The following is an 11,835-nucleotide window of genomic DNA, read 5'->3' as shown; positions in this document are numbered from 1 at the left end:
TCGCCCTCCAGCAACAACGGAGGGCAGAGTAGCGACCGCTCACAACAACGAGTGGAGCGCCGGGCGGATAAAATACAGCAGGTTGGCACAGTAGGGGGTACAGCTGGTGGTGCATCTGTATGTAGTGGGTTCTTTAAGACGGCGTAGACGGATCGGTCGAGGCAACGCTATTTATTACAGAGGGGGCTATTACAGCACAACGCAGCCGAACACTTGAAGGGGTAACGGCCCCTTCACCTGCTGCCCGAGGAGCTATGCCTCTGGACTAGCTCGCCCTATCCCTGTGGCTAGGGTCTCGGGATCCTCCAGCTAAGAGGGTCCTAGGGGAGGCTAGTCTGACCTGACCCAGCCAAGGTACAGGTCTCGACCACTGGCCATACGGACCCGGCCCTGATAAGGACGGCGGGTCAGGTGAGTCCCAGGGTCCTGGCTGGCTGGTCTTCCGTCTTCAACTGGCTCTTCGCTTGTGCTGGGCAACACTGCCCGGACCCTCCCTGGGCCCGGCCTTTTATCCTGCGCTGTGGCTTGCTCCGCCCTAGCCACGCCTCCCTTCCCGAACCTTCCACCAGGTTCTGGAAGGGTGACATCATCCCCCCACAGCCCCCTACCTGGGGGTTGGGGTCTTCGTTCCAGGATCCGTTTCCCCGGCTGACTGTTGGCCTCTTGGGTCATCGTCCCCTGGTACCGGCTCAGCCCGTTGACTGCCCCCTATTGGTAAGTAGTGGGTACTACCCAGAGACGGTGTACGTTCACCCAATAACACCGTTACACATCTACAGGTGAAGTATTGGAAAATGACGGCAGGAAACTCCTTGACGGGAACACACTTCTTTTATTAAATCTTGACTTGTAACAATACAACGCGTGGCCTCTCTTCTTCACACCGCACTTCTCTTGACTCAGGATTCTGTGCTGCCGGCTCTCTGTGCCTCGTGTAGACTCCGCGCCTCGGCTACACTCCTCTCTCGCCTCGTGTAGACTCTGCGCCTCTGCTACACTCTCCCCTCTCGCCTCGTGTAGACTTTGCCTCTCTCGCGCTGGCTACACCGTATGCATACTCGGCTCGTGCAGACCGTTCTCTCTCGCTGGCTACACCGTATGCATACTCGGCTCGTGCAGACCGTTCTCTCTCGCTGGCTACACACTACACATTACTCAGCTCGTGTAGACCGTTCTATCTCGCTGGCTACACACTATACATTACTCAGCTCGTGTAGACCGTTCTATCTCGCTGGCTACACACTATACATTACTCAGCTCGTGTAGACCGTTCTATCTCGCTGGCTACACACTATACATTACTCAGCTCGTGTAGACCTTTCTCTCTCGCTGGCTACACACTATACCTTACTCTCTTCTACTCTCCATTACTCTCCTCTCCGGGCTCTATCTCTACACCTTCGTCTTCATTCTTAGATGGTTCCACTTCTGCCCCTTGCTCCTCTGTGCATCACCTTATATACCCCTTCTTCCCGGGAGACGGAGCGGATGCGGACCTCAACGTCGGCACCGCTCCTCCGTTACCCAATCCCCACGCGCTATCCCCACGATCCGGTTCCGCTCAGCGCGTGTTTCCACTCTCCGACCAATCACACCGCGCTGCTACCCGATCACTCCCTCTGGGCGCGTCACCGGCACACAGCCAATCAGCAGCACTACCCCCACCCGCGCACTGACGCCTGCTCCTCCCCGTCAGCGCGCGTCACCACACACACACCCGTACATACGCGCTGGCACACGACATATACACCCAGCGCGTATCACCACTACATCACCCCCTCCCACATAGCTCGCAGCCGGCCCGGCTGCTAACAACAACCAACCACGACGATAAAACGACAACCAACAAAAAAAAACCCCATAACCCCCCGAATGTGCCCCGTAACATAACACAACAACAACAACAACAAGAATAACTATGTACAGATTGACAATGAACGCGAAAAGTCAACAATAACACGATACGAGCAAATTCGAAACAAACGCGCCCCACGTCCCTGCGACTACACGCAGTGACGAGGCGCTCCAACTGCCCCGACTCCTCACGAGGCAGGTCATGCAAAGTAGCACGACCTGGCGCGAGTCCGTCTGGCTGGTCCATCGTATGGGGCGGGACACTGACGACCGTCCGGCGGTTCCGGCCGCTCCAGACGGCGCGGAACGGGCCTGAAAGGGCCGGCCCCGCCGCGGAGATCCGGCCGCCGGTGATCGGCAGCTGTCAGTTCCGAGACACCTGGGAGCAGATCAGGCGACAATACGTGTGGATCAGGCAGAGACATTTCCCCCTCTGGGTCGCCGGTCACGTCACACGCCCGGCCATCACGACACAAGGGGAGGCCATATGGAGGCGAGAACGGTTTCAGTCGGGAGGGGTGAACGTACCACCGGCGCTTTCCCCACTTTATCTGAACGCACTGGGGCCGTGCAACGCGCACGACCTCCACGGGTCCCCTCCACGGTCTCAACAATTTAGGCGACGTAGCCAAGGGTGCCTGAGGGCAATGCAGCCAGGCCCTGTCACCTGGTTTCCATTCGTGCATGGACACCTTCCGTGCCCGCAACCGTTCATTAGCAATTTGGCGAGCCCGCGAATTAAGCCGTGCGGCCTCCCTCGCCTCTGTCAGCTTATGAATATTAAACTTAATATGTTCTGCCAAATTAGAATTAGTTCGTGGAGCGGACAGGCCAAGTTGCGTTTCTATTGGCGGGTCAGCTTCCCGACCGTACATCAAATAGAATGGGGAAAACCCCGTAGCTGCATAGGGGGCCATTCTATACGCGGCAAGGACTCCCGGGACCTGCAGGTCCCAATCTACATGTGCCTCGCACACCTGCTGGCACAGCATGGAAGTCAAGGTTTTGTGGAGTCTCTCCACCATCCCGTCAGTCTGCGGGTGGTACGGGGAGGTACGCACCTTCTTGGTACCCAACAGATCGCACACCTCTTGCAACAATTTACTCGAAAAATGTTTACCTTGGTCGGTCAGCAGGCGTTCGGGAGCCCCCTTGTCCAGGACATAGCCCTGGACGAAGGCATCCGTCACAGCCGCTGCCGACTGGTTAGCGAGAGGCCACGCCATAGGCCATCGGGTAAAGTATTCGACCCCCACTAACAAATATTTATTCCCTCTCGGCGTGACTGGGAAGGGCCCCAAAATATCGAGTGCAACGAGCTCGTTGGTACGCGAGACCTGAATAGATTGCAGCGGTGGATTAGCTGCCACGGCCGGTGGTTTACGCCTGGCGCACTCAACGCACCCCTTCAGAATATGCACCACATCACTTCCCATTCCCGGCCAGTAATAGTCACGCTGAAGCAGGGCAAGCGTCTTGTTAACTCCCAAGTGCAAGAGGCGTTCGTGTGCCGCCAAGACAACCCTCCCCCTCACAGCGGAAGGCACCACGAGTGCGTTCCGCCGGGACAAACTGTCCCATTTCAATAACACGCCCCGCTCAAGTACATAGGAGCCGGTACGCTCCTGGTCCCCCTCGGGACCCCCAACCTTGCGGCGCAATGCTAGCAGCGAGCTGTCCGCCATCTGGAGGCGGCCCCATTCGCTGAGCGACAGCGAGAGCAGCGAGTCCCGACCCTGAGAGGCAGTGGAATCATCCCCACTCGGTGCGCCCGCTGTCGCAGCCAGTGCCCCCATCTCCCCCGCAAGCGTCGGTTTACAGCGCGCCGATCCCGACAAACACGCGCATTCATCACAAGGCAACAACCGCGACAAGCAATCGGCATTCGTGTGTCGCAACCCCTTACGGTACGTAGTCGTAAACTGATAGTCCTGGAGGACTTCCAACCAACGCGACAACTGGCCCGAGGGCTGGGCGACCCTCAATGAATACTGTAGCGCCGCGTGGTCCGTTCGGACTGTAAAGTGACGACCATACAGATATGGCCTAAACTGCTGCACAAAAAAAACAATGGCAAGCAGCTCGCGACGGGTGACACAGTAGCGCTGCTCCGCCGGAGACAACACCCTACTACCGTAGGCGACAACTCTTTCGACACCCCCAACGACTTGGGATAGCACCCCCCCAATGCCCGTGTTGCTAGCATCCGTGTCCAGCAAAAAGGGACTGGCAAAATCGGGATAACACAAGGGTGGGGCACCCACCAAGGCGTCCCGGAGGGAGCGAAACGCGGCCTCCTCCTCCGGTCCCCATTTGAACTTCACTCCCTTCGCCGTTAGAGCGTGCAAGGGTTTTGCAATAGTGGCGAAGTGCTCAACGAACCGCCGATAATAAGAAGCAAACCCGATGAAACTACGCACGTCGGAAACGGACGTAGGTGTCGGCCACGAACCGACACAATCCGTCTTCGCGGGATCGGTGGAGATCCCCGAAGAATCGACAATGTGACCCAAGTATCTAACGGACCTACGAAGGAGGTGACATTTGGCCGGTTTAAATTTCAACTTAGCCGATCGCATTCGCGAGAACACCCCTCTCAATCGCCGGAGGTGTTCCTCAAACGTTTTACTGAAAACAATGACATCGTCCATATAAATCAAGCATGTATCCCACTGCAAGCCCGACAAAACCAGCTCCATAAGTCGCTGAAACGTCGCTGGAGAGGAGTGAAGTCCCATGGGTAACCGGTTAAACTGGAACAGCCCCCCTGGAGTCCGAAATGCTGTCTTAGGTTTCGACTCTTCGTCGAGCGGCAACTGCCAAAACCCCGATAACAAATCAAGAGTGGAAAAATATCGCGCACCAGACAATGCATCGAGGGACTCATCCATCCTGGGGAGCGGATACGCGTCAGCCACAGAGATCTTATTCAGGCGACGGAAATCAACGCAGAATCGCAGGGACCCGTCCTGCTTCTTAACCAGCACAATAGGCGCTCCCCACGGGCTAGAGGAGGGTGAAATAATATCGGCTTCTAGCATATCGTTAACAGCCGACTGAACATGTTCCTTCTCCACGGGACTCAGTCGGAAGGGATTTAGCCTGACCGGCGCCGCATCGCCCGTTTCAATGTGATGGTGCAACAAATCCGTGCACCCAATGTCATACTTATGTTTACTGAATACATCAGAGAATTCAATGAGCAACTCGCGCAGCGCACCCAACTGCGCCGCCGACAAATCGTCCGAGGCGGCACATAACGAATGGACCCACTCAAGGTCTTCCCTTGGCTCAACGTTCCGCGCGGGGCTCGAGCCCACCTGCGCAACCAACCCATCATCCCCAGGAACCTGCGCCGCGTGAGCCAGCACGGTGCCCTGCGGGATGACAGCTGGTCGCGACCCCGCGTTCAAAACCATCACAAACGGATCCCTGTCAGCCCGCACCAAAGTGTGAGCCACCGATAAATCAAGACCCCCGACAGCCTTGTTAGAAGGACCCAAAAGCATACTCTGTCCCGAAGCCTCCCTCACCCATGGTTTTCGCAACCGGAGGGGAATCAACATCTGTGAACCCGGGGGCACTTGCACTGTCTGCGTCGCCACCGCTTGTATCGTAGCGCACGCCGTCCGAATGTCAGTAGGGCCCGTCAAAAATGAAATCCGGCGACCCGATGGCAGTTCAATGCATCGTTGATCGATAAGAATTTTAATGGGCATTTTAGCCAAAAAGTCAGTGCCCAAAAGACACGGAACTGCCAAAGAAGACGAAACGAAAACGGGTCCCGATAATTTGATATCTCCAATGCAAATGGACGCCCTAACCTGACCGATAATGCCCAACGATCCCCCATTAGCGGCGTAAAATGGCACATCCACTGGAAGCAGCGGACGACATTGGACTGGAAGAATATTATAAATGAGGTCCGATATAATAGTTGCCGATGCCCCCGTGTCCACTAACACCCTAATCTCAACCCCATCAATAGATCCCGTAACAACGGACGAACCCGCCGAAGCAGCCACAATTCTATGCCCCAATTCCGCCCATTCAATGTCTCCCTGGTCCCGGCCGAACCCCCCTCGCCGAACCGAATCCCCGAACCTTAACCGGCCCTCCTCCGCCGCAACGCGGCGTCCCATGTGTGCCGAATAAACAGGCCGAGCGTGTGAGGTGCCGCGACTTGCCGGGGATTGTAGAGATGACTTGGGCTCTCGGTCGTCGTCCAGCCGAGCTCCCATGGCGCGCTGCCGCGGAGCGCGGCACCCGGACGCCACGTGGCCCCGGAGGCCGCAGTTATAGCACGTGACGAGGGTCGAAGTAGATCTTGGTTGCTCCGACTTTCGGCCCGATCGCAGAGGCGACCGGGCCCCCGGCCTCCAGTCCCCTGGTCGTCCCGTGGCGAACGCCTCCTCTCGTGGGCTGACGACTTGGGGTTCGGCGACCACCAACCCCGGGGCTGCGACGACAGCAGCGTTGCAACCAACGCCTTGCTTCCGTTGTAGGGCCTCGTGCGCTTGAATACTCGTGGCGACTCTCAAAGAAGAAATATCAATGTCGTCAGCTGTGTTGATAGGGACCCCCAGGTCCTGCGCCAACTTGAGCAGCTGCTCCAAAACCATCGCGTCTTGGCCCTCCTCGTCCATCCGAGGGAACGCAGCATCAGCAAGAGCCAGCAACGCCGTGCGATAGGCCAGCGCGGTCTCCGTGGCCGCTTTCCGTCTTGCGTAGAACTGATGGCGGCATGTAGAGGGAGGCCCGTAGACCCTGGCCAACAAACCCAGCGCATCCTTCAGCGTGGAGCGGTCCGACTTCCGTGCAGCCCTGAAGGCCGCGAGCGCATCGTCGTCCAGCATGGCGGGCAATGCCCGCAGCGCCGTAGCATCGGACCACGCTGACATCTCTTGATGCGCCAAAAACCTTCGCTGAAATTGGCCCCAGTCTCCGCCTTCCGCCTTGAAGGCTGACAACGTGGGCAGGCGTTGCTGAAAAATGAAGTCATCCGCCTCGTGGTTCCTCTCCGCCTGTCCGTCGGTGTCTAAGATGGCGGCTCCAGCAGCAGACGTAAGATGGCGGACCCCCTCGCGCGCTGATGACGTCGATGCGCGCGCTTGGGAACCCACCACCACGTGGCGCTCGCCGTTCCCGCCAAAAGTAGGCCCAGGCGCAATGGCGGGAATCCCCCATTCGTTTTGGCGGGAATCTGCGGGGCGACCTTGTAAAATGTCCCCCACCGTCCCCGCTCCTCCCGACGAGCTGATCTCCGCCAAGATGGACGCGGCGGCGAGCAGCAGCTCCGCCAGTCGGGAGTGCGCCTCACGAAGCCCGGCGTCTGTCCCCGGTCGCTCGGCCGGCGCCGTCGACGGACCCTGCAGCGTGGGCAAGTCCTCTTCCTCACCCCCCGCCACCAGCGGCTCCGAGTCGTCCAGGTCTTCCTCGCGGTCAATCCCGTGGGTCCTACGGGTCTTCCTCGTCTCCATACTTGGAAGCCCGTTTCACTTCTGACGCCAGATGAAGTATTGGAAAATGACGGCAGGAAACTCCTTGACGGGAACACACTTCTTTTATTAAATCTTGACTTGTAACAATACAACGCGTGGCCTCTCTTCTTCACACCGCACTTCTCTTGACTCAGGATTCTGTGCTGCCGGCTCTCTGTGCCTCGTGTAGACTCCGCGCCTCGGCTACACTCCTCTCTCGCCTCGTGTAGACTCTGCGCCTCTGCTACACTCTCCCCTCTCGCCTCGTGTAGACTTTGCCTCTCTCGCGCTGGCTACACCGTATGCATACTCGGCTCGTGCAGACCGTTCTCTCTCGCTGGCTACACCGTATGCATACTCGGCTCGTGCAGACCGTTCTCTCTCGCTGGCTACACACTACACATTACTCAGCTCGTGTAGACCGTTCTATCTCGCTGGCTACACACTATACATTACTCAGCTCGTGTAGACCGTTCTATCTCGCTGGCTACACACTATACATTACTCAGCTCGTGTAGACCGTTCTATCTCGCTGGCTACACACTATACATTACTCAGCTCGTGTAGACCTTTCTCTCTCGCTGGCTACACACTATACCTTACTCTCTTCTACTCTCCATTACTCTCCTCTCCGGGCTCTATCTCTACACCTTCGTCTTCATTCTTAGATGGTTCCACTTCTGCCCCTTGCTCCTCTGTGCATCACCTTATATACCCCTTCTTCCCGGGAGACGGAGCGGATGCGGACCTCAACGTCGGCACCGCTCCTCCGTTACCCAATCCCCACGCGCTATCCCCACGATCCGGTTCCGCTCAGCGCGTGTTTCCACTCTCCGACCAATCACACCGCGCTGCTACCCGATCACTCCCTCTGGGCGCGTCACCGGCACACAGCCAATCAGCAGCACTACCCCCACCCGCGCACTGACGCCTGCTCCTCCCCGTCAGCGCGCGTCACCACACACACACCCGTACATACGCGCTGGCACACGACATATACACCCAGCGCGTATCACCACTACACAGGTAATCAGTCAGCCAACCCATGGCACCTGCTGGGTCTGTCCCCAGACCTCCTCCTGTCAGCGAGCCTTCGACACTTCACGTGGCCCCAAAGTGCACCTAGCCTGGCACAAGCGCCGCGGTATTGGGCCTCCCCTAGATCGATTCAGCCTCAAATGAGTACCGTGGTGCGATATGTAAACATTGCTACCGGAGAGACAAGGCTGTAAGGGGGGATCTTTGTCTTTGGTGTGGGGAGCGGTGGCGCAGCGGTTAGCGCGATGCGGTACGCACCCGGAAGCTAGGAGATGTTCACTCCCTCGCCTGGTATACAGGAGGTCGTGGTTTCGATCCCGACCCTGACGCTTGCTGCTGTATATTTGGAGTTTTGCGGTGTCTCTCTCCCCGTGGTCGCGTGGATTTTTCTCCAGGTCCTCCGGGTTTTCCCCCTCCACATTTAGAATCATGCGTTTAGCGTATTTGGCTGCTATAAATCCACGTGATGTTAAGCCACTTCGCGTTGAGCTGTCATTTGTGGCCTGGTCGCGTCTGGAAAAAAAGCTGCAAAGCTCACTGGGCCTTTACCTGGAACAATAAAAGTAGTTTGCTTCAATTCGATTCTCGCTCGCGGTCAACCACCGGCGACGATTATCTGAACCGGTCCTGAGCCTCCCCAAGGTCGTCTCAGCCTCAAACGAGTACCTGGTGCGGTGTGTAAACATCAGAAATGGTAGGAAGACAAAGCATGCCGTATGATTCTACTGAAATTATACCCTCCCAGGATGTCGTATGGCTGATGGGATGTGTAAAACATATTTTTACATTCCATGTGGATTCACAGATAGGTGAAGGAGGCGGGTTGTCTGATTATAATTTATAATTAACTGTAATTAACAAAAATAGTAACTTTTTTTTATTGACCTGGTAAGGCCTGAGTTATATAGCTCTCTTATAGAAGCGACCTGGCCACAAATAATAGATCAACAAATTAGCTTAACACGTGGAAATGTGCTTGCCACCGACACCATCTATAGCCGTTAAGGCTATTGGGGGAATATTTGTCTTATGACACTCAACCGAGTGCGTGCAAGGGGCTGCTGGTAAACACCTCCACCTTGCACTGATTTAACAAATCACTACGGTTAAAGGGGTGATTGTTTACCCTGCCACAATTCCAAAAAACCCCGGGGAGCATTCCAGTACATAAACTAAACCACGTGCAACTCACACACCCGTAACAAAGCACAAACAAAGATCCCTCAATTATCTACAGGACATTTTTATTGCCAGTGCAGTATCAAAAATATTGAAACAAGATGCCTTGCAAGAGGTGGTCTATTTGGTGTTTGAACATCTGAACGCGCACGTGTTACTGCCAGTAAGGCTCAAGCCCAATAATCGGCCATGTCGCCCGCCCCAGAGGCTGTTGGGGGCAAGTAAAGTGGCGTTCGGGGGCATCAACTATGAAGGCCGCTTACACGGCCGCCTTTGTCTCCCCACCAGTACTGATATTTACACACCGCACCAGGTACTTATTTGAGGCTGAGTCGACCTTGCGGACGCCCAGAACCGGTTCAAATATTCGTAACCAATGTTGGCCGTGGTGGGAATCGAACTCGGTTTGCCGGGTTCCCCATACACAAAGATCCTCCTTATAGGCTTAACAGACTGATGGGGAAGGTGTTGTTTTCGAGATTTCTATTTGACCTTCACAAAGTTCAATTTATTGATCCTTCCCCTTAGGGGCCGTCCATAAATGACGTCACGCACCTAGGGGGGGGGGGTCAGACATTTGTGACGATGTGTGACGAGGATGGGGGGTGAGAAACGTGACGTCACATGAAAATGCTCAACTTTAAATAAATATAGACAACACGTTCTACTTAATTAAATAGACTTTTTAATAAATGTCTTCTCCTACAACATCAGAGTGCAGCGCCACATTAAATACGCACTACAATGACAATAGTTTAAAGCGATTTGAAGCATGTTTTATTTGCAAAATGGAAATATGGTTTTTGGGGATGGCAGAGCTTTGTGACTCTGTGACGCCGTGTGACAAGGGGGGGGGGTCAACAATCCTCCAAAATCGCGTGACGTCATTTATGGACAGCCCCTTATACGTTTAAAATAAGGCATTTCAAACGTAAAGTACAGAACGTTTACAAAACAAAAACAATAAGCAAAACACGCAAGCTGCATTTTTAACAGACTCAGCAGTAATGCTCAAATAAAAAACTATAAAACTTAACTTTTTTTACCAGGTAAGGCCCGCTGAGCTATGTAGCTCGTTTTCAGAAGCGACCTGGCTGCCACAAATGATAGCGCAACGAAGTGGCTTATCATGCAGAAATTTAGAGCAGCCAAATTTTCTAAACGCGTGACGTCGATTATACATTCTAGAGGGGGAAACCCGGATGACCCGGAGAAAAAAAATCCACGCGACCACGGAGAGATGCAAAATTCAAGTATACAGGCGTCAGGGATCGAACCCACAAACTCCTGTATACTAGGCGAGATAGTTAACATCTCGCCACTGTGGCACCCCATTACACAGCAATGCCAAACCGTTGAACCGATTCTTTAACAACTCCGGGTCAAATCCCAAGATCTGTTGTTATTGTTATCACGCTCGTTTAACGAGGCAAAGCCTCATCGAGTCTCAACTCTTTCTCAAGAGGGTCCTGCTCAGGTTCTGCAGTAGGGGGCGATGTTACTTCTGTAATAAACGATTTCCACGACGACTCTTGACTGGTGTCTTTTACTCTTTGGTTCGTTCGGTAAAGTCACGTAGTTAGAAATAAAATTAAACAAATCACGACGTTTCGATCGCTTGTGGTGCGATCGAAACGTCTTTCTCTCTCTCCGTTCACGCCTCTTGCTAGCGGCGTGCCCGGAGGAGATGCTGCTTCGCTGGGGGGTTCGCCACGTGGTCGTTGGCGAGGAGAGGTCGAGCGGCGATGCAGTCCGGACCCGAGGCTTCCCACACCGACGCCGAGTCTTCTCCAGGCTCTCCTGCCTCTGCTTATATGCCACCCTCGTGGGACCCTCTAGAATAGTCTAGATTGTTCCAGAATATTCCCCGTAGCGCCGTCCGTTACCGTTGGCCGAGATGGAATCCCGACTCCAGATTGTATAGCGGTCACCCAGCGGTGGCCATGCAGATGTCCCCTGTAACCCCCCCCCCCCAGGTGGCGCTCTCTCATTACACTTCTGCTGCAGCTATTTGTGATCCAAATTGAGTGAATTGCAGGGAAATTGTTCAGCATTGGGGATTTTGGCGAATACCGGCTACATTGTGTGTGTGTTAAGCTATGCGAGGAAACCAAAGACACTCATGCAGAACAGAGGGGAGACATACAAACTCATCAAAGACAAAGATCCCCATGTATAGCCTGAACAGACTGTTGGGGCGAGCGCTGCTTGGTGGGCACCTATGAAGGCCGACATGGCACACGAGGGAGTGGGTGGCCAGCAACGCGCCCGGCCGCCTTTGTCT

Source organism: Lampetra planeri, chromosome 18 (genome assembly GCF_965212315.1).
Source record: "Lampetra planeri chromosome 18, kcLamPlan1.2.h2, whole genome shotgun sequence".
Classification (NCBI taxonomy): Eukaryota; Metazoa; Chordata; class Hyperoartia; order Petromyzontiformes; family Petromyzontidae; genus Lampetra; species Lampetra planeri.
Note: the sequence above shows the minus strand (reverse complement) of the source record.